The 22,266-nt window shown below is 42.2% G+C and overlaps 1 protein-coding gene and 1 pseudogene across 2 annotated transcripts in view; one reads left to right on the plus strand and one right to left on the minus strand.

The window, feature by feature from the left end:
- The window catches only part of ADD1 (adducin 1), an 89,661-nt gene that overhangs the window by 53,264 nt on the left and 14,131 nt on the right, over positions 1-22,266 (minus strand). The window contains exon 1 of one of the 2 annotated variants that reach the window (XM_035005433.1): positions 6,679-7,243. The exons of the other annotated variant lie outside the window; for it this stretch is intronic. The gene's annotated coding sequence lies outside the window, so the exon portion shown is untranslated. Of the gene's footprint in view, positions 1-6,678; positions 7,244-22,266 lie in introns of those variants that run through there. 2 annotated transcript variants of the gene reach the window in all.
- LOC118010177 lies at positions 13,497-13,972 on the plus strand (annotated as a pseudogene).

Consider the following 22,266-nt stretch of genomic DNA (forward strand, 5'->3'; position numbering starts at 1 on the left):
GTCTGCTTGTCTCACTTTCCCTCTGCCACTCCCCCTTCTTGTGTGTGTGCATGCCCTCTCTAATAAATAAATCTTTTAATAAGTAAATAAAAATAAAAACACTCAATTGTATATGTATTAACTCATTTTTTCCCACAGATAAGATAACTGAGGCATAAAGCAGTTCAGCAGCCAGCATAAGGTTGCTGCATCTGAACTCCAGCTGCCTGGCCCCAGCGTCTGCTCCTAACTACGTGACACACTACCCCTCACCATATGTCCTAGCACAGATCAAAGCAGAAAAGAAAGAAAAAGTAAAAAGTAAAATTTAGTCAAAGCAATGCTTCCCAGATTTGTCACCCACCCTTATGCTCCTTTTAGTCAGGAAATGATGATCTGGGTGGGTCCTCTTTCCTCCTCTCTCCCTGATGGTGAATGGTTCGTTAACAAGTCCCCAGCCTAAATCTTCCTCAGTTTATTTCGTGTTTACATACAGTCATATACCTGATGTTGTTCTTTTAACTATAGCTTTTTTTTTTTAAGATTTTATTTATTTATTGAGAGCATGAGTCGGGGCGCGGGGGAGGGGCGGGGGCGGGCAGGAAAGAGGCAGAGGGAGGAGACTTCCCACTGAGCAGGGAGCCCCATGTGGGACTTGATCCCAGGACCCCAGGATCATGACCTGAGCCGAAGGCAGATGCTTAACCTACTGAGCCACCCAGGCGCCCCTAAACTATAGCTTCCTAATCTCTATTACAGAGAGTTCAGTTGCTTATTTAAGGATGCACAGCCATAAGTGGAAGAGCAAAAATTTGAAAACAAGACTATGGTTTAGAGACTGCCCTCCTTAACTGCTTCTCATCAAACGGTCTTCATGCACTAACAGGACCCTCCAGTGTCAGGGTCAGTACTGGGCAGTGGACAGGCCACTGGGCCCAGCGTCAGTGGTTAGCCCCACTCCTTCCACCGTATAACTTCAACAACGACGAAGTCCTCATCCATAAAGTAAGAATATCTTCCTAACCTAATGACTCAAATGAGACAACGCAGCCAAGAGCACCATGGGGAAAAAAATGAGAAAATGGGATAGAGAAATCATTATCACTTCTATGACTCCCAAACTCCACACCTAATGCTTCTCACTCCAGGTGAGAAGAATGCATCTAGCCAGTGCAAGGGATCCAGAAGAGAGCCCTGTACAGGACCTTATAAGAGTGTGACAAAGGGCCCCACAAAGTACCATGTTTCCACCCACATTAGTCCACGTGAATAACTGTGAGTTCCCCATTTGCAGGTGAAAAGTTGACTCAGTTTCAAGCCCCTGAAGTTGCAAGATAAATAAAGGGCCAACTCAAGCCGTGAACCCAAGCCCACTCGCTCCAAGTGCCAAGCTCATCCCTCGAATGCCACACAAGAAGTCGAAAGGGGGGCACAGGCCAAGGGCAGGAAGCACCAGTGCTCTCTTCCCACCATTTAGCACCTAACAGCCCCTCAATAAAGATCTGTGAAGTGGATGAATGGTGAAGAAAAACAAAATCATCCTCCAAGACTCATTTCACAAAATTTGCTTCTGTCCAGAAAAACTGTAGTGACATCCAGTACTTTCAGATGGCACGTGAGCTCATATCAATCAGTTTCCTCTCAAACAACTGCTTTTCTGTCTTTTTTCCAAAGATTTTATTTTTAAGTAATCCCTACCCCCAATGTGGGGCTTAACTCACAAACCCAAGATGACCAGTCCCAAACAAGTGCTTTTCAAGAAGAAATTCCACAAAGGAAACTGCACTTCAGATTTCAAAAGAGGAATGTGGGAGGAGTAATTTTATATACTGTGCCTCACAATTTAACAAGTAACGGCCACTCCGTAGGAGTCTCCACTGCACTTACTGATCTACACGTCCTAAGCCACATGCCCTGAGCCACCACACAAAATCAAGAGCAAAAGTCAACTTTATCCTCTGACAGTGCCAACCACTTTCTCTATTTTTGCTCCTTCGTGATACTATTCCTGTCCTTCATTTATTATATGATTTTTATTTTTCACTATATTTTTACTGAAGTTATGGAGTCTTTCAAAACTTGCTGTTTTACTGAAACAAAACTCTTTCTGAATTTCATTCCAGAAGCAAGGCTTGCTAAAAGTAAGTGAGTTGGATTTCTGTTTATTTTTCTGGCAGGAGGGAGGAGGTGGGGAAGTTTGGCAGGGTTGTAAGTAAGGGAGATTAAAAATACCACAAAAACAAACAGCTTTTTCAGAATTTAATGGTTGGTGACTAAATGTTCTTATTCGTGAAGTAATTGGTTCCCGTGGAAGACAAATGATAAAAGGAAACTTTGAAGATAATAGTCACCCAGGGCTAACAGACTGAGAAGGACACAAGTGCTGAGCGTGCTAAGACATAGATATTCTGCACACGCAAAGGTCGAGCTGTGAGCTACTTTATTAACTCTGGGACTTCTGAAAACAGGGCCAGGCTGTCCTCTTTGGAGCTAGTCAGGAAGTATTTAAAATCACAAGCATAAGTAAAATTCTGCCAAAGGTGTACTCTCTGAAAAGTAATTATGCCATCTGATGGGGAATGAAACCCCTTTATGCTACCAAGTAATTACGAGCACCCAAGTTTTTAGATGGTTTAGTGTTCACAAAAATAAGGATATACTGTCGGGCACCTGGGTGGCTCAGTCGGTTGGGTGGCTCAGTCGGTTAAGCGGCTGCCTTCGGCTCAGGTCATGATCCCGGGTCCTGGGATTGAGCCCCACATCGGGCTACCTGCTCAGCAGGGAGCCTGCTTCTCCCCTGCCTGCCGTTCTCTCTGCTTGTGCTTGCTCTCTGTCTCTTTCTCTCTCTAGCTCTGTGTCAAATAAAATCTTTAAAAAAAAAATAAGCATATATTGTCAAGTGAAAAAATACGAAGAAAGATGTACGGATGGTGCCTTTAGGGGAGAAGAGGAGGGATAAGAAAAATATTTGTATTTGCATAAAGAAATTAAAGAAGAATATAGAAGAAACTTAAAATGGTGGCTTCCTTGTAAGAAGTGAGAAGGATCTGGGTAGAGGGAGGACTGAGATGGCCAGGAGAGTTCATACATATGTATTTTTTAAGTTTAATTTATTAAAAAAATTTAAATATAACACCATTAAGAACATAAATAATAAGCATCACTGAAGGTATAAAATGAACAGAGTACACAGCATACTGGATTTCCAGCAGCATGAGGATATCAAACATCTGTTTATAGTTTTATATTTTAATATATATTCTGTTAAGTGTTTCAGTAGGGTGGCCCTATCCTGATTTTATAGGTGATAAGATGTAGGTTCTAAGAGACTGTCTTACCCTAAGTAGAGATGGCAAGAGTTGAGAATGTATTGGGTTAAATGAGCCCCTCAAAGGCTCTCCTCCAAAATGATTCTGTTCATATCAAAATCGTTTATAACTGAGTATTTCTTTAAATCGGTACTGGCTGATTAAAACGGAATATTTCTTTAAATCCATATTGGCTCTACTTCGCAGCCAGTATTTCCTTGCTGCCAAAAACCGTGGAGTTCCTGCCCTTGAAGGACCAAACGGCATTTCATTCTATAAGAAATCAGACAGGATGCAGCTCCCTTCTGGCGTTAGAGTATGACAGGCAAGGTTCAGCGCAAGCACAGGGCCCTGGTCGCATGGGCCTGAAGTCTATAGCTATGAGAGGAACACAGTCCAGCCTGCTTTATGAATTTCTGTGGTCTAACGGCATCTTACCCTGCCATCGGGCGCACAGGAGGTGCTCCCTAAGTGCGTTCAACTGAGGAGTTAGTAGGCAGGAGAGCAGGCGTGAGGACCTTGCAGCCTTCGGACTAGTATTGTAAAGGTCTCTGCAGGAGACCCCTTAACTCTGACCCCTTCGTTTTACAAGTGGGAAACTTGAGACGCAGAAGAGAGGACTCTGGGCGCACAGGGAATCACTGGCGGACAGCAGTGGCCTAGCGTGTGTCTCGAGTCAGACCACGCTGCTCACCAACGGTGTGATCCCGGACAAGGATCTTCTCTCTGGCTCTGTTTTCTCCTCTATCAACCAGATGTGCTGATGGTAACCTTGAGGGGTGTCGCAAGAATCCGAAATGCTGTTTGGGGAGCGTTCAGCAGTGTTTGGCAGACGGTGCGCGCACAGAAGGAGTAGCCATGATTGCTGGACACACACCTAGGGGCCCCAGCCAGGCCCATGAGCATTCTACAGCACCAAACCGCTTCTTGCTCATAGGATTTGTATTGTTTATGACAAATAACTAATATTTCTATCTCTGTCACAACTACAACTAGTTTCAAAAATACATTAAAAAATAATTTCTCACATATATAATTTATTTCTCAATACTGCTAGCACTATGTTAATATGCAAAAAAAAAAAAAAACCTCTGAAGTCTTTAGAAATTCCAGATGATACCTTAAAGGGGAAATTATGAAAAAGTCTTAATAGCCATAAACCAAAAAAATGTCAAAAACAAATTTAGACAAAGGAAAATTATGCTTCAAATTACATACATTCATTAGTTTTTACTTTTCAAAATGGTGCCATTTCAGTAGACATGACACTTACTGCGGTAGAGGGGACAATCCAAACTCTCAAAGGCTCTGCAATTTGCCTGCAAACAGAAGTGACAGGTCCTAGCAGAGGGGCCTGGCAGTCAGCAGGAGAAATCAGTAAATTACTGATTTACTGATTTACGGCAGGCGAGAAGGGCTATGGATAGGGGACTGGACACACAAGGAGGTGGGGAGGCAAGTCACAGCATTAAGTAGGAGGGCGGAGGGATGCTCTGGGCAAGGTGACGTCACAGGTGGTAGGGAGAGAGGGATAAAACAAAGTTTATCATCATTTTCTTTAAGCATTAAAGTATTTCATTTACATTTTGGTAAAGAAGAAAACAAAGATACCAAAGGGCCACTCCAACCTAACTTGTCCAAAACAGGACTCTTAATCTTCCCCTAGTCTTGTCTCCCTGCTTCTACCCTCAAACTCTTTATAACTTGTTCTCCACAAAAATATAGTCAACCCATGTCCTGCCCCCGCTTATTTCCCACCAATGGCTTCCCACGGTCCCTAGAATAAAATCTGAAATCCCGGCCATAGCCGGCGGGGCCCTTCCCAGTCTAGCCCCCAGCGTCTCTCTGCCCTGCCGTCCCAGGTCCACTAGCCTCCCTTCTGTCCACAAACACACCCAATACAGCCTTTAGACTTGCTCTTTACTCTGTCCAGAACAAACTTAACCCAGCTAGACTGAGTGTCTGACTCCGTATTTTAGGAATAAGTTCTAAGTCAAATTTCACCTCTAAATTTTGAGATTGGTTTCCCTGCACACACTATTCAGAGTAGCCCCTACTCCCAGCTCTCTCAAGCCACCCTCGGTTTTCTTTCCCTTCAAGGCTCTTATCACCCCTGTCAGAGCACAGACTCTGGAGCCAGAATGCTGGAGTTCAAATTCCAGCCCCGCCACTTACTGGCTGTGTAAGCTCGCGAAGATTTCTTAACTTCTCTGCCCTCAGTTCCCACTTCTGAAATAATAAGGCTAACAACAGTACCACCTCACACGGTCGATGCATGTAAAATGCCTAGAAACAAGGATCTGACACACAGGAAGCATTCAAGTGTGCATTGTTAGTATTACTGTCTCCCGATTAGGATGTAGCCCCAACAGGGCAAGAGACTCATCTATACTCATTACTGTATTACATTCACTACTATACTCACAGGGCTAATGCTTTATGTATATATAGGAAGAGAGACACACAGAGAGAAGGAGAGAGAGAGAGAGAAATACATGTTCAGGTCTCACATTCCGGACCGGTAATGCTAACCTAAGTATCTAGATTCCAGAGCATTCGATTGTAAGAAAAGCCATGGCTCTGCTTCATTTAATCACAACTGAAGTGTGACTGAAAAGACTCTGGGGACACAAGTAGCTAACTCAAAGACTCCAAATCTCAGTCTGCCACTCACAAGGCAGCTCATCCAGACTGCAAATGGACAATCTGTATATCAGATCGGGTTTTGTGTTTTGAGGTGCCTGGGTTTTACATTTCTAAGAATTACGTCAATTCCCAAAGCTGGTATACCAAGACAGTAGCTGTATCTGTCTCTAGCTGACTGGATTTGAAGACTCAAGCAAGTATAGCTCCCAGAGGCAGGAAAATAAGAGAAGGAGAATTCTAGACCTCACAACTGAGTGTGCATGGTACTCTAGTGAGGCTCATAAAGACGGCAGAAGTCAGGAAGCACTGGTTAACCAGATACATGTGAGCACAGGAAAATTCTATCTACATTTGATAGGGAAGAAAAACCCACTCTGCACTCTAGTTAAACACATGAGGGACTAACAACACTAGCCTGAGATGAGAATGTTTCCCGACAAACATAGGAATCAGTATCAGAGGAAAAGTTTAGCAGTTACAAAGGAGTAGGATGAAGAAGTCATAAAAATGATCTTATGAGCACGATGTAGGACGTGGGCAATACTTTCAGCTGTTGAAACAGCATGTACAGAATATTACTGCAGCCATGGGACCAGGCAAGTCCACAATACTGACAGAGGCCAACACGGTGAGACAGACTTCTGTCAATCTCTCCTTCATCCCACACCTTAGTATCTGTTGGCTGAAATAAGAACAGGCTGTTTGCCTGGCTGTCTCTGAGTGATCCAACAGCTCTGTTCCCCACCTGTAATCCACCTGAAATCAATATCCTCTGGGAGGCAGCAGATGGTAGGAAAGTCCGTGAGCGGACAACCTTCAGGTCCTGCAACGGTGAAGAGGCAATGATGCTTAATGGGAAGAAGGGAGGCTTTGGGGTCACCAGGGTTCAAACCCCAGCCCAGATATTTACTAAGAGGATACCCAGGACAAGCTCACTATTTGCACCTCAGTTTTCTCATGAGTGCAGGGGGAACAATAACAATATCCAGTGTACACAGTTGTTGAGTGAACATGATATGCTTGCTACCATGTGTGTATGAAGTCTCATTCACCAGCCCGTGTAATCATGACAGCTGGTGCCAGAAAACACCTTCCCTCAGTCATAGGCAGCATCCCTGTTCATGTCCCACCCCCTAAGCCAGATCTAGGCTTTCAGGTCTACTTCAATGAATACCAAAGGAACTCCCTGAAGTTACTGAGTAGACAGACATGGCTATTAATTAAACAGAAAGATCTAGTGAACTGATACTCTGATTAGTAAGACCGCCAGTTCCAAAATTCTAGAATATAATAAAACATACTTACTACTAATAAACACTGAGTAAACCAACCTTTGGTAGTTAAAATTCTCTAGAATTATTTTAGGTACCTAAATGAATGTCAATAGCTCTCAAATATAAAACCCATATTTTAAAAAGTATTACATATTTTGGGACTGAGGGAAACCCTGTAATTTTTGCATACCCCTTTTATTTAAAAATGAAAACAAAATGGTAAAACACAGAACTATTTAACATCTGTATATGCAGCGGTGCTTTTAAAACCTTAAAATCATGGGGCGCAGAGCATGCAACTCTTGGTTGTGAGCTCAAACCCCATGTTGGGTGCAGCATTACTTGAAAAAATAAAATAAGTAATAAATAAATGAATGAGTAAATAAATAAAACCTTAAAATCATGAGGCTACTGATTAAAATTTTAGCAACAGAACCTTTTCAATTCAGGGGAAAAACAGCTTGGAGGGCAGTAGAAAAGATTCACATTCTGAAACCACTGACTGTTGATTTTACTCAGACACGCTAAGTGGCAATTATGTAATTGGAATTATGGAAGAAATTCAAGACACAGGGTGAAACATTAATAGTATGTCCATACAGGAGACACTGTTAAGCCCAGCAGAGGCCAATCGCTCTTTTCAAGGAGAAAAAAAGAGTTTATCCCTTTCATTCTGTCATTTAACACCTACCTAAGTAATACTAGCACTTTTAACCTGAACTTAACCCAGCTCTGAAATGAGCAAATAATTCATTCTTTCCCAAGTATTTTATACTGCTGTGTCTAGGAAAATCTTGAGCCTTGGTTTTGCAGTGTGACCTTCTTGGAGTTACATTAAATAGAAACAATCCATCAAGGTGTTCAGCCCAAGCTTCAAATGAATAAAAACACTTTTACTTAGGGAGACAATTCTGTTCAGGTCCCAAAAGCATGGCATACTGCACTTCAAAATTATTTCCACACAGCAGCAATTCAGAACACTTCTGAAAAACTACGGTGTATTTTAACAAGCCAATAAAAATGCAAAGCATTCTCCGGGCGCCTGGGTGGCTCAGTTGGTTAAGCGACTGCCTTCGGCTCAGGTCATGATCCTGGAGTCCCAGGATCGAGTCCCGCATTAGGCTCCCTGCTCGGCAGGGAGACTGCTTCTGCCTCTGACCCTCCCCCCTCTCATGTGCTCTCTCTCTCTCATTCTGTCTCAAATAAATAAATAAAATCTTTAAAAAAAAAAAAATGCAAAGCATTCTCAAATAATTGTGACATTGCAAATAAAATAAATATCCCAGAAAATGTGACCCCCTTTAGAAAATCCTAGCTGGAGGGCCTTGCCTAGGGTGGGGGCTGGAAACGCAGTTAATAGTGGAAAACTAGGTCTCTAAAATAACTGCTGTAAAGGTAAACCTACCGCTGGAAAGGAAAGTGCACAGTAAAGAAACCCCCAAATGGGCTGGGACTAAATATAAAGTTACACTTCCTTTTTGGCTCAAATACTCTGAAAAAGAAACAAAGGTGTCACTAAAATTTCCCTGCTCTGGTAGATCAGAAGTGGCTGCTTTGTCATTTCTCCGATTAGCAGGTAAGGACAAATGGTTTTCATGTGTTTATTTACATCTCCAACTTCTTTGTCCACCTACCTAACAAAATCTTGACGAGTTATTCTGACAAATTAAAAAAGTAGTATACCTAGTGACCTTTTGTCATATTTGATTCCCCAGACTATTACCTTCCATAATTTTATTTTTCAATGAGCAAATATTTTAATATTTTGCATATTTAGTTCTGCAAACTTTTCTTCTGAGATCTTCTGCTCTTAAAGAGACAGTTTTCATTCCTTCACAGGCACATGTCACAAAATGTTCCAAGAAAGTTTTCAGGAATTACCTCTGATAAACATTCTATTTTGCTTTTCCCCAGTCTCTATAGTTTTAAACATTTGTTCTTAACCATCTGGAATTAATTTTCATGAATGACGTTTTCCAGTTATCTCATCACCAATAACGCCTCTCCCCAGAGACACAGAGGTGTGGTTCTTCACTCCCAAGAGGCCTGCTGGTGCACGGTTCAGCTTTGAGCCAGCAGTACCCCTCTGCTTCCCCACAAACTACATGGTCTGACCTGCAGCTCAGTTTCCTCTCAAGTCATATGGTTCCAAGGTTGTTGGGGCAATTAAAAATAATAAAAGTAAAATATCTAGCACCATGTCTGACACATAGTGGATACCCTCTCAATAGGAAATATTTTAATTATCTGTCTGATGAGAATATAAAAGTAACATGCTAAAAATTTCACTTCAGAAACTTCAAGAACATTAGGTTTAACCAACTAAAAGCTAAAATACATTATTTTAATTAAAAATAACATTCTAGGGGCACCTGGGTGGCTCAGTTGGTTAAGCGACTGCCTTTGGCTCAGTCATGGTCCTGGAGTCCTGGGATCTAGTCCTGCGTCCGGCTCCCAGCTCAGTGGGGAGCCTGCTTCTCTCTCTGACCCTCTCCCCTCTCATGCTGTTTCTCTCTCTCAAATATATAAAATCTTAAAAAAAAAAATTCTATTATAAGCTCATCTTATTTTACCTTTTTATATTTCAACAAAAAAACTATTGCATTCTATCTGTATCAACACACGTAGTTTAGTTAATTGAGATTTCTCACTTTAACTCAATCCCTAAACCAGTACTCTAGTGTGGCTTGCTGAAACTGACTTGGGTGTGGTTTTGAAAACAATTTAGGGCGAGTGGCCTAAAGATAAGCCAACCAAACCATCTGTTTGACTAAACAAATTTAAGTGAACTTTAATGTACTCTATCCTGTTTATATTTCCAAAATCCGTCTGATTCCAGATTGGTACAGAAAGATCTAGCTTCGGGGATGCCTGGGTTGAGTGTCTGCCTTTGGCTCAGCTTATGATCCCAGGGACCTGGAATCAAATCCTGCCTTGGGCTCCCTGCTCAGCAGGGAGCCTGCTTTTCCCTCTGCCTGCCGCTCCCCCTGCTCGTGTGCTCTCTCTTTGGAAGGGAGGGAGGGAGGGAGGGAAGGAAGGGAAAGAAGGAAAGGAAGGAAGGAAAAAGAAAGAAATCTGGCTTGGGTCTTCAACAAAATTCCATTAGTCTCCCAATGCTAACTGATTAATAAACATGCTCAATTCACATTAGAGTTTAGACCCCAGGGCCAGACCACCTGGGTTCTGATCCCAGTTCATCACTTACTAGCTACATATCCTTAGGCACATTTCTTTCTTTTTTTTTTTTTTTTAAGATTTTATTTATTGGAGAGATACAGAGAGAGAGCTAGAGAGCACAAGTGAGGGAGAAGGAGAAGCAGGCTCCCCACAGAGCAGGGAGCCCAATGTGGGGCTGGAGCCCAATATGGGGCTCGATCCCAGGACCCTGGGATCATGACGTGAGCCGAAGGCAGACGCTTAACAACTGAGCCACCCAGGCACCCCTAGGCACATTTCTTCATCTCTCTATATATATACTTTAGTTTCTTCATCTGTAAAATAAGAATGATAGCATTATCTGCTTCCTTGATTTAAGATTAAATGAATTAACTTTATCAATTGTTTTGTATAGTACCTGGTACACAGTAAGCAATAAATTAAGGCAATATAAAATGGTAGCTATTATCATCATAAGCAGCAGCACCTTTAAAGATAAACTGAATCTCTTAGAAAAGGACACTGGAAGAACATTGTTGGATGGGCACTAATTAACTATCCTCCTTAATATGTGCACAGGGACACACAGCACACCACTTACTAGAGGTCCCTCTTACAGATGGCATCACTGCTCTGTATTGTCCATTTTTTAAAGGATTTATTTGTTTGAGAGAGAGAGAGCACGTGCGAGTGGGGGCAGGGGAGGGACAGAGGGAGAGGCAGAGGGAGAGAATCCTAAGCAGACTGCCCCCTGAGCAGGGAGCCGGACCTAGGGCTCAATCCCACAATCCTGAGATCACTACCTGAGAGGAAATCAAGAGTAGGATGCTCAACTGACTGAGCCCCCAGGTGCCCCTGTATTGTCCGTGTTTAAACAAAGGCTAGACTGCAAGCTTACTAAGTCAGGAGCAATTACAATGCTTATCTTCTGACATTCCCAACACAGTGCTCTGAACAGGGATCTTAAATAATGCTTATAAACTAACATAATAAGGGGGCGCCTGGGTGGCGCAGTCGGTTAAGTGTCAGGACTCTTGGTTTTGGCTCAGGTGGAGATCTCAGGGTTGTGAGATCCAGTTGCGCGCTCGACCTCAGCACGGAGTCTGCTTGAGATTGTCTCCCTCTCCCTCTGCCCCTCCGGCTTGTGCTTGTGCATACACTCTCTCTCTAAAAATAAATAAATCTTTTAAAAGAAAATTAATATAACAGAAAAAAAGGGCAGTAAAACAAAACCTTAGAAGCATACATTTTTAGCACCAGAAATAACTTTAAAAGTCATCCAGTTATAGGGGCGCCTGGGTGGCTCAGTTGGTTAAGCGCCTGCCTTCCGCTCGTCATGATCTTAGGGGTCCTGGGGCTGAGCCCCTTGTTGGGCTCCTAGCTCAGTGGGGAGTCTGCTTCTCCCTCTCCCTCTGCCCTCTCCTCCCCCCTCTCTGGCTCATGTGCATGCTCTCTCAAGTGAATAAATCTTTTTTTAAAAAAGTCATCTAGGGGCACCTGGGTGGCTCAGTCGTTAAGCGTCTGCCTTCGGCTCAGGTCATGATCCCAGGGTCCTGGGATCGAGCCCCGCATCGGGCTCCCCTGCTCCGCGGGAAGCCTGCTTCTCCCTCTCCCACTCCCCCTGCTTGTGTTCCCTCTCTCGCTGTATCTATCTCTGTCAAATGAATAAATAAAATCTTTAAAAAAAAATAAAAAATAAAAAAAAAGTCATCTAGTTCTTTTACAGATGATAAAACTGAGCAAAGTAATGACTTTACTACTGAAGTTTCACCTGCTGGCCAAGCTAGAGCTAGTTCCTTCCTATACCAAGAACACCAACACATCGCACTCACTCCACTGACCCTCAACTGTGCACATTAGAATCACCTCATACTGAATATACTTTTCCTAAGTTTTCAACCAGTACATAACCACTATTTCATTACTAATAAATACCACTTGGAGATCGAGTAAGGCAAATATCTGAGAGGCCCTACCACTCAATAAGATTTTCCATAAAAACCAATGTTATTCGCATATAAGAAATACATGAAACCTCCAAGGGCTAAACAAAAAAAAAGGCCCAAAACCATGAGAATGAAACTAGTTAACTTCAAATGGGAACCACTCATAACAGGTAGAATTAGCAGAGGTCAAATACCAAAAATGAGCACTGCTAGAGGCAAAAAAGGAACCAATGAGCTGGAACTCTGAAGAGGGTGGAAATGGTCTCAAGTGGGCAGTGACCCTGGCTCACAGTAGAAATAAATAACAATCCTCTCAGGAAAAACATCCTCTCAACGTTGATCCCCAGGTTTTTCCCCAGTTTAAAATCAACCAAATAGGAGGTCTTAGTAAAAATTCCACAAACCCAGAAACAATCTGCATAAGTGACAGTCATCAGAAATAATAAACCATACACTTAGGCCCTCAAAGACTTCAGATACTAGAATTATAATACAGAACACAGAATAACTATGTATGAAATGTTTAAAAAATAATCACATATATGACAAGCCTCAGAGACTATCAAAAATGAACAGAGTTGAAAAAGAAACCAAATAGAACTTTCAGAAATAAAATGTTAAAAAAATTATTTACAGGGCACTTGGCTGGCTCAGTTGGTGAAGCATGTGACTCCTTGATCTCAGGGTTGTAGTTCAAGGCCCACCTTGAGTGTACAGATTACTTGAAAAATAAAATCTTGGGGTGCCTGGGTGGCTCAGTCAGTTAAACATATGCCTGTGGCTCGGGTCATGATCCTGGAGATCTGGCCTTGGGCTCCCTGCTCAGCAGGAAGTCTGCCTCTTCCTCTGGCCCTCCCCTGTTCATGCGTTTTCTCTTTCTGTCTCTCTCTCTCTCTCAAATAAATAACATTTTAAAAATAAATAAAATAAAATCTTTTAAAAAAAATTAAAAAAATACTTTACAAATCAACTAATGAATTAATAGCAGCTTTGACACAGATGAAGAGGAATTAGTAAATTAAAAGAGAGATTTGAAAAAATTCCCCAGAGACCAGCACAGGGAGACAAGAGATAGAAGAGAGAGAATAAAAGTCCACTACACATCTACTGGAGTTACAGGCCAAGATAATAAAGAACAGTGAAGAGTCTGCCCCACTCTGCCCCAGAGCCTCCCTGCACCGCCTGCCATGGTCAACCCCACCATAGTTTTCGACATCTCAGCGGACGGCAAGCCCTTCAGCTGCATCTCCTTGGAGCTATTTGCAGACAAAGTTCCAAAGATGGTGGAGAACTTTCATGCTCTGAGCACTGGGGAGAAAGGATCTGGTTATAAAGGCTCCTGCTTTCACAGGATTATTCCAGGATTTATGTGCCAGGGTGGTGACTTTACATCCAACTATGGGGAGAAATTTGATGATGAGAATTTCATCCCAAAACACACAGGTCCTACCTTCTTGTCCATGGCAAATGCTGGACCCAACACAAATGGTTCCCAGTTTTTTGTCTGCACTGCCAAGACCAAGTGGTGGTCGGATGGCAAGCATGCAGTCTTTGGCAGGTGAGAGAGGGCAGAAATATTGTGGAAGCCATGGAGCACTTTGGGTCCAGGAATGGCAAGACCAGCAAGAAGACCACCATTGCTGACTGTGGACAAACCTTTTAAGTTTGACTTGTGTTTTAGCTTAACTACCAGACCATTCCTTCTGTAGCTCAGGAGAGCAACCCTTCACCCCCATCTCCTTGAAATATCCTATAATCTCTGTGCTCTTGCTGCAGTTCTATGGGTTCCATATTTTCCTTGCTCCCCTGCAAGTCTAGCTGGATTGTAAAGTTTTTGATTATGAAATAAAAACTAAAAAACAACAACAATCAAAGAATAGCAAAGAGGCAATATAATATCCAAGGAGAGAATGGCTAACAACTTTATGTAACCGAAAGACATGAATCCACAAATACCAAGCAAAATAAATAAAGAGAAATACACATCTTGTAGACACAATAATGAATCTATAGAATAGCAAAGGCAAGGAAAAAAAATCATCTACAAAGGAATAATAATTAGACACTGGCAAACTTGTAACAGAAACAACAAAAGAGGAATAGAGTATCTTCAAAATGCTAAAAGGAAATAACTGGCAATCTGGATTTCTACACCAAGCAAAACTATCTTTTGAGAATGTGTGCAAAATAAAATCACTTCAGATAAACAAAAACAAAGGTACTACCTACATACCTGCAGAAAAGGAACTTCTAAAGAAGAAAAAAATGATCCCAGGAAGAAAAATCAGAAATGCCATAAGGACTGTGAGTAAAGAAACTGCTAAATGGGAAAAAAATCTAAACATGTATTTTGTATATGGATGATGATGTCCAATTTATGAGTTTAAAAAAAGGCTGGACTAAAATACTGAACAACAGTAGCACATAACTTGATTGTTGCGTTTCACTGGAATTAAAGTGCTTTAATGTTCTTGTTTTGTCTGGTGGAAGAAGACAGTATTCATTTCAGACTTTGTCACACATATGCCAGGTAAAATTTCAAGTGCAACCACTAAAAGAGAACAAAACAGAGTATGTAATTTCCAAACCAAAAGAAGGGAGAACATAAAGGAAAAAAAAAAAACTAAATTTAGTTGTTTAAAAAAGCAAGCATGAGGCGCCTGGGTGGCTCAGTCCATTAAGCGTCTGCCTTCGGCTCAGGTCATGATCCCAGGGTCCTGGGATCGAGCCCCACATCGGGCTTCCTGCTCAGCGGAGAGCCTGCTTCTCCCTCTCCCTCTGCCTGCCTCTCTGCCTACTTGTACTCTCTGTCAAATAAATAAATAAAATCTTTTAAAAAAATGAAAATAAATAAATAAATAAATAAAAAGGTAAGCATCAGGCCACCTGGGTGGCTCAGTCTGTTGAGCGTGTCTGATTCTTCATTTCAGCTCAGGTCATGATCTCAGGGTCATGGGATCGACTCAGCAGGGAGTCTGCTTTTCCCTCTCCCTCTGTTCCTCCCCCTACCGGCTCGCTCGCTCACTCACTCTCTCTCTCTCAAATAAATAAATAAAATCTTTAAAAAAATAAAAAGGCAAGGGCACCTGGGTGGCTCAGTCAGTTAAGCATCTGCCTTCAGCTCAGGTCATGATCTCGGGGTTCTGGGACTGAGCCCCACATCAGGCTCCCTGCTCTGTCGGGAGCCTGCTTCTCCCTCTCCCTCTACCTGCCGCTTCCCGTACTTGTGCTCTCTTTTTGTCAAATCAATAAATAAAACCTGCGGTACCAGGGTGGCTTGGGTCATGAACTGCAGGTCCTGGGATTGAGCCCTGTCTCTGGCTCCCAGATCAGCAGGGCGTCTGCTTCTCACTCTCCCTCTGCCTCTCCCCCGTTTGTGCTCTGTCTCTCTCTCTCAAATGAATAAATAAAATCTTTAAAAAAATAAAAATAAATAAAACCTTTTTAAATAAATAAAAAGACAAGCATAAAGGGGAAAAAGACAAATAGAAAACAAAATGTAGGGGCACCTGGGTGGCTCAGTCGGTTAAGCGTCTGCCTCTGGCTCGGGTCATGATCTCTGGGTCCTGGGATCAAGCCCTGCGTCGGGCTCCCTGCTCCGCGCAGAGTCTGCCTGTCTCCGTCTCCCTCTATCCCTCCCCACCACTCATTCTCTCTCTCTCTCAAATAAATAAAATCTTTAAAAAGAAAACAAAATGCAAAATGATAGAAAAGGTACACATTTATCAGAATCACGATAAATATAAAGCCAGTTAAAAGACAGAAATTACAACCAGTATGGTACACTGAATAATGGTCACCAGAGATACTAGTTCTAACCCCAAGAGCCTGTAAATGTTATTTTACATGGCAAAGACTTTGCAGATGTGACTAAAGATTCGGGGTGATGAGATTATCCTGGGCTACCTGGATTACCTAAATGCAATTGCCAATAAAAAGAAGGCAGAGGGAAATCTGACCACACATTCATAAGACAAGAGAGCAGTATGACCAGGGACACAGAGACTGCAGTGAGACGGCCACAGCCAAACAATGCTGGCAGCCCTTAAGGCAGAAGAGGCAAGGGGCAAATTCTCCTCCAATAATCTCCAGAGCTGTCACCTTGATGTCAGCTCAGTGATACAGATTTTGGACTTCTGGCCTCCCTAACCATAAGGGAATACTTTCTGTTGTTTTAAGGCACCAAGTTTGAGGTAATTGATTACAGCACCGCCCCCAAAAAACAAATATATCAATAAAACATAAGAACAGAATATAAAATTTTGCAAGTAAATGGATGAAAATAGGTATACCAGGCAAATACCAACCAAAAGAAAGGTGGAGTTTCTATGTTAATATGAAACAAAAAAAGACCATGGAAAATAGAAGTATTTATTTGGGATGGAAAAAGCCACTACATAATGATTAAAAAAAAAAAAGTTCACTCCAACAGGAAGATTAAAAAAAATATATGCCTTATAAAATGGTCTCAAGACATATGAAACAAAAATTGCTGGAACTCAGACAAAAACTGATAAATTGACCATCATAATGGGGAACTAAAACATTGCTCAATTATTAATAGGCAAAGTGGTCAAAAATTTGTAAACAGTAAATAGAAAATAAGAACAATCAACAAGTTACATCTTCAGAAGTATACAGAACCTTGCACCTCCCTGTTTTCTAAAAAAAAAAGAATATATACTCTTCTCCAGAATACAAAAAACATTTATAAATATTAACCTCATGTCTGGATGGAAATTTTAAAATCTCAACAAATTCCAGAGAATCAGTAGCATATAAACCATTTCTCTGGTCACAGTGCAGTTAAAACATATTAATAACAGAAATTTTAAAATGTATATGTATACTAAAAATATATGTGCATATATATACAAATACATCATATATATATTTAGTAGTTTAAAAGCACTTTTTTTTTTTTTTTAGAGAGAGAGAGAGGGAAGGAATCCCAAGCAGGCTCCATGCCCAGCGCAGAGCCCAACATGGGGCTTCATCCCACGACCCCAAGATCATGACTCGAGCTGAAACCAAGAGTCAGATACCAACACACTGAGTCACCCAGGCGCCTATAAAAGCACACTTTTAAACAGCTTACAGGCCGAAGAAGAAATCATAATGAAATTTTAAACACACTTACGTTTGAAAAGATAATGAAAAGATAATATGTTGAAAACCATTAACTTCACTAAAGAACTACTTTTAGAGAAATACATAGACTCAAACACTTTATGTAAAGAAAAGTGACCAACTTCTAAGAAGTTAGAAAAAGAGTAAATTTCACACCATTTAGCAATCCATAACCCTCACTAGACTTTATACACATATATGTGTGTGTGTATATATATATATATATATATTTATATTTTCCCCCCCAACCCTTAAAACAACTCTGAGAGTCAGATTATAGCTACAGTTAAAATGTGCTGATTACCTGAGTTTAAAAGCACAAACCATATGTCCTTTCAGGGAAAAAAAAAAGTGTGTACATCACATTTCAAATTGTAATTCATGTATCTACTCTAGCAAATGACATGCAGCCTTGATTTTTACTGAGAATAAAGATGATGTCATAGCTTTTTTCAAGGGGCGCCTGGGTGGCTCAGATGGTTAAGCGTCTGCCTTCTGCTCAGGTCATGATTCCAGGGTCCTGGGATCGAGCCCCACATCGGGCTCCTGGCTCAGCGGGGAGCCTGCTTCTCCTTCTCCCTCTGCCTCTCTCCCTGCTCATGCTCTCTCTCTGTGTCTCAAATGAATAAATAAAATCTTTAAAAAAAAAAAAAAGATGATGTCATATGTTTTTTCACAGCACAGTGAAATCCAGGGTCAATGCCCTCAAAAGCAGAAATAACGTACAAATAATTTGTTTTATGAAAAAGGTACTGGCAGTCTCCCACAGCTCTAGTCATGAAAATCTGCATTGTTTTCATGAGGAGTCTACTTCATCCTAGTGCATTATGAAGAAACAAAAATGGAAATTATCCACCAGAAAAAATTAAAATATACTTTAAAACAGAAATGCTTGTTTGATTTTTTTAAGATATCAATGATAACAGTGTAGGTGGGGCGCCCAGGTGGTGCAGCGGGTTAAGTGGTTTCAGCTCAGGTCGATCTTACAACGAGCCCAGGTCTGTGCTGGGTGTGGAGTCTGGGTGGGATTCTCTCTCCCTCTCCCTCTCCCTCTTGTGCTCCTCTCTCTCAATAAAATAAATAAATCTTAAAAAAAAAAAAAAAGTAACTGTGGGTGAGAGACAAGAAACATCTCAATGACTTGAACAGCCTTAACAGGCATCTACCTTGAGTCCCTCCCAAGACCCTAGCAGGAGATCCTGGACAGCCAGCCTCATGGGCTTACCCTGCGCTGTCTGGCCTGAAGAGCCCTGAGTCCTTGAAGTGGGACTTCTGCTCTTGTTATCTTTGATTCCTGAATGCTCAGTACAAATCCTCCTACGCTGAAGGCTTTTTTAAAAGTTCAAAGAATTAATAAGTCTCCAAAATGCTAGTATCACTTAGAAACTAGAGAAAAAGAAAATTCACAGTCTCATCGCTTGAGTAAAAGCTGGAAAAGAAATGCTTCCCTCCCCTGAAGAAAACCCCTGCTTTCCAAAACAACCCATCCGTCAGAAACCCTAGGCCGCAAACAAAGCACACTAAATGTTCCAGATACTCTAGGTCAGCGACATTCCTGGTGTTTATGCTGTCAAAGTACACTGTGCTTCCGTCCCTGGAGACGCTGCTCAGAACAAACTGAGATAGCATTATCTGAATGGTGGGGCCATCTAGTTCCCCTAAAGAGGGGTGGATGCATCACATCCCTTCCTCCTGAAGTAGACAATCCTAAAGGGAGCTCATTCCATGAGACTCAAGCCCCATTTCTAACCCTCCCTTGCCTGCCTGAAGCTCTATGCAACAACTTGATTAATGGTATCATCTGGGAATGAGGCGGGCCTGTTAATAAAACATTCTTAAATCTTGGAAAGCACTGTTAACCACAAAGTTCTTGCTAAGCTGCAAACATGTACAGCTGTACAGTACACAAATATCTCTGCACAGAGCTTGGACTTATTTTTTAAAAAGTGGGAGTAGGTAGTACTCAGGGCTCTCTATTGCCCTTATGTGCCTTTCCCTGTTAGCGTCCACTTCTCACCAGTCTATGCACTGGAAAAAGAGGAAAGGAAGGGAAAATGCATACTGACAGCACACCTGTGTGCCATAAGTAGGCAAATGTCTCACTGTGGCCCCACAAGACTTTGGGTTAAACAAGACTGTTAGAGTTACTACGCCTACTTCTACAGATGAAAAAAGGAGTTCAAGATGTTGGCAAGAATGCGGAGAAAGGGGAACCCTCCTACACTGTTGGTGGAAATGCAAGCTGGTGCAGCCACTCTGGAAAACAGTATGGAGGTTCCTCAAAAAGTTGAAAATAGGGGGCGCCTGGGTGGCTCAGTTGGTTAAGCGACTGCCTTCGGCTCAGGTCATGATCCTGGAGTCCCGGGATCGAGTCCCGCATCAGGCTCCCTGCTCAGCAGGGGGTCTGCTTCTCCCTCTGCCCTCTTCCCTCTCGTGCTCTCTGTCTCTCATTTTCTCTCTCTCTCAAATAAATAAATAAAATCTTTTTAAAAAAATTTAAAAAGTTGAAAATAGAGCTACCCTACGACCCAGCAATTGCACTACTGGGTATTTACCCCAAAGATACAAAAGTAGGGATCCGAAAGGGTACGTGCACCCCAATGTTTATAACAGCAATGTCCACAATAGCCAAACTCTGGAAAGAGCCAAGATGTCCATCAACAGATGAATGGATAAAGAAGATGTGGTGTATATATACAATGGAATACTATGCAGCCATAAAAAAAAAGAAAAAGAAAGAAATCTTGCCATTTGCAACAATGTGGATGGAACTGGAGGGTATTATGCTAAGCAAAATAAGTCCATCAGAGAAAGACAAGTATCATATGATCTCACTGATAAGAGGAATTCTTAATCTCAGGAAACAAACTGAGGGTTGCTGGAGTGATGGGGGGTGGGAGGGAGGGGTGGCTGGGTGATGGGACATTGGGGAGGTTATGTGCTATGGTGAGCGCTGTGAATTGTGTAAGACTGTTGAATCACAGACCTGTACCTCTGAAACAAATAATACATTATATGTTTAAAAAAAAAAAAAAGAAGACGATAGTAGGAAGGGAAAAATGAAGGGGGAGAAATCGGAGGGGGAGACGAACCATGAGACTATGGACTTTGAGAAACAAACTGAGGGTTTTATTTTTTTTTTTAAGATTTTTATTTATTGGGGCGCCTGGGTGGCTCAGTTGGTTAAGCGACTGCCTTCAGCTCAGGTCATGATCCTGGAGTCCCTGGATCAAGTCCCGCATCGGGCTCCCTGCTCGGCAGGGAGTCTGCTTCTCCCTCTGACCCTCCCCCCTCTCATGTGCTCTCTCTCTCTCATTCTCTCTGTCTCAGATAAATAAATAAAATCTTTAAAAAAAAAAAAAAAGATTTTTATTTATTTATTCATGAGAGACAGGGAGGGGGGGAGAGAGAGAGAGGCAGAGGCAGAGGGAGAAGCAGGCTCCCTGCTGAGCAGGGAGCCCGATGCGGGACTCGATCCCAGGACCCTGGGATCATGACCTGAGCCGAAAGCAGACGCTTAACCATCTGAGCCACCCAGGCGCCCCAAACTGAGGGTTTTAGAGGGGAGGGGGGTGGGGGGATGGGTTAGCCTGGTGATGGGTATTAAGGAGGGCACGTACTGAATGGAGCACTAGGTGTTATACGCAAACAATGAATCATGGATCACTACATCAAAAACTAATGATGTAATATATGGTGACTAACATAATAAAATTATATTAAAAAATAAAAAATAGGGGCGCCTGGGTGGCTCAGCCGTTAAGCGTCTGCCTTCGGCTCAGGTCATGATCCCAGGGTCCTGGGATCAAGCCCCACATCGGGCTTCCTGCTCGGCGGGAAGCCTGCTTCTCCCTCTCCCACTCCCCCTGCTTCTGTTCCTGCTCTCGCTAACTCTCTCTCTGTCAAATAAATAAATAAAAGCTTTTAAAAATAAATAAATAAATAATAATTTAAAAAAAAAGAGTTCAGAAAATTTCACCAACTTGATCCAGGGCCACATACTCTGAGTGGCAAAATTGGACTTGCATCCTGACACCACATCCCTAATACCCAGCACTAATACGACAGTTGACAACAGACTCACTTCAGGTAGACTAAAACCCCCAATGCAGCACTGGCATGTTTACAGTTGTACTGAGATATGTTCACATACCATAGGGCATACAGTTCAGTGGTTTTTCATTTATTCACGGAGATGCGCAACCACCATCAAGATCTAATTTTGTAACATTTTCAACACCCAAGAAGAAACCCCAGGCACGCTAGCAGGCACTCCCCATTCCGACTCCTCCCTCCTCCCCCTTTCTCTAGCTTCCTTCTTAGCATAAGATGTTCCAAGTTCTTGCATGTTGGGCATGTATCAGCACCTCATTCTTTATTGTTGCCGAATAATGCTCCATTGCATGGATACACCACAAGTTGTTTATCACTCATCAGTTCATGCACATTTGGGTTCTTTCTACTTTTCGGCTATTAAGAATAAAGCTGCGGGACGCCTGGGTGGCTCAGTCATTTAAGCGTCTGCCTTGGGCTCAGGTCATGATCTCAGGGTCCTGGGATTGAGCCCCGCATCGGGCTCCCTGCTCAGCGGGAAGCCTGTTTCTCCTTCTCCCTCTGACTGCTGCTCCCCCTGCTTGTGCTCCCTCTGGCAAATAAATAAATAAAATCTTAAAAAAAAAAAGAAGAAGAAGAAGAAGAAAGCTGCTGTGAACATTCACGAAACAGCTTCTGTGTGGACAGATGTTTTTATCTGGCATTTACATTTTCTTGTTGGTTGTTGTTGTTGTTGTTGTTTTAAAGATTTTATCTGGGGCACCTGGGTGGCTC

The sequence above is a fragment of the Mirounga leonina genome, unplaced genomic scaffold, assembly GCF_011800145.1.
Source record: "Mirounga leonina isolate KUSES-001 unplaced genomic scaffold, KU_Mleo_1.0 Mir_129, whole genome shotgun sequence".
Classification (NCBI taxonomy): domain Eukaryota; kingdom Metazoa; phylum Chordata; class Mammalia; order Carnivora; family Phocidae; genus Mirounga; species Mirounga leonina.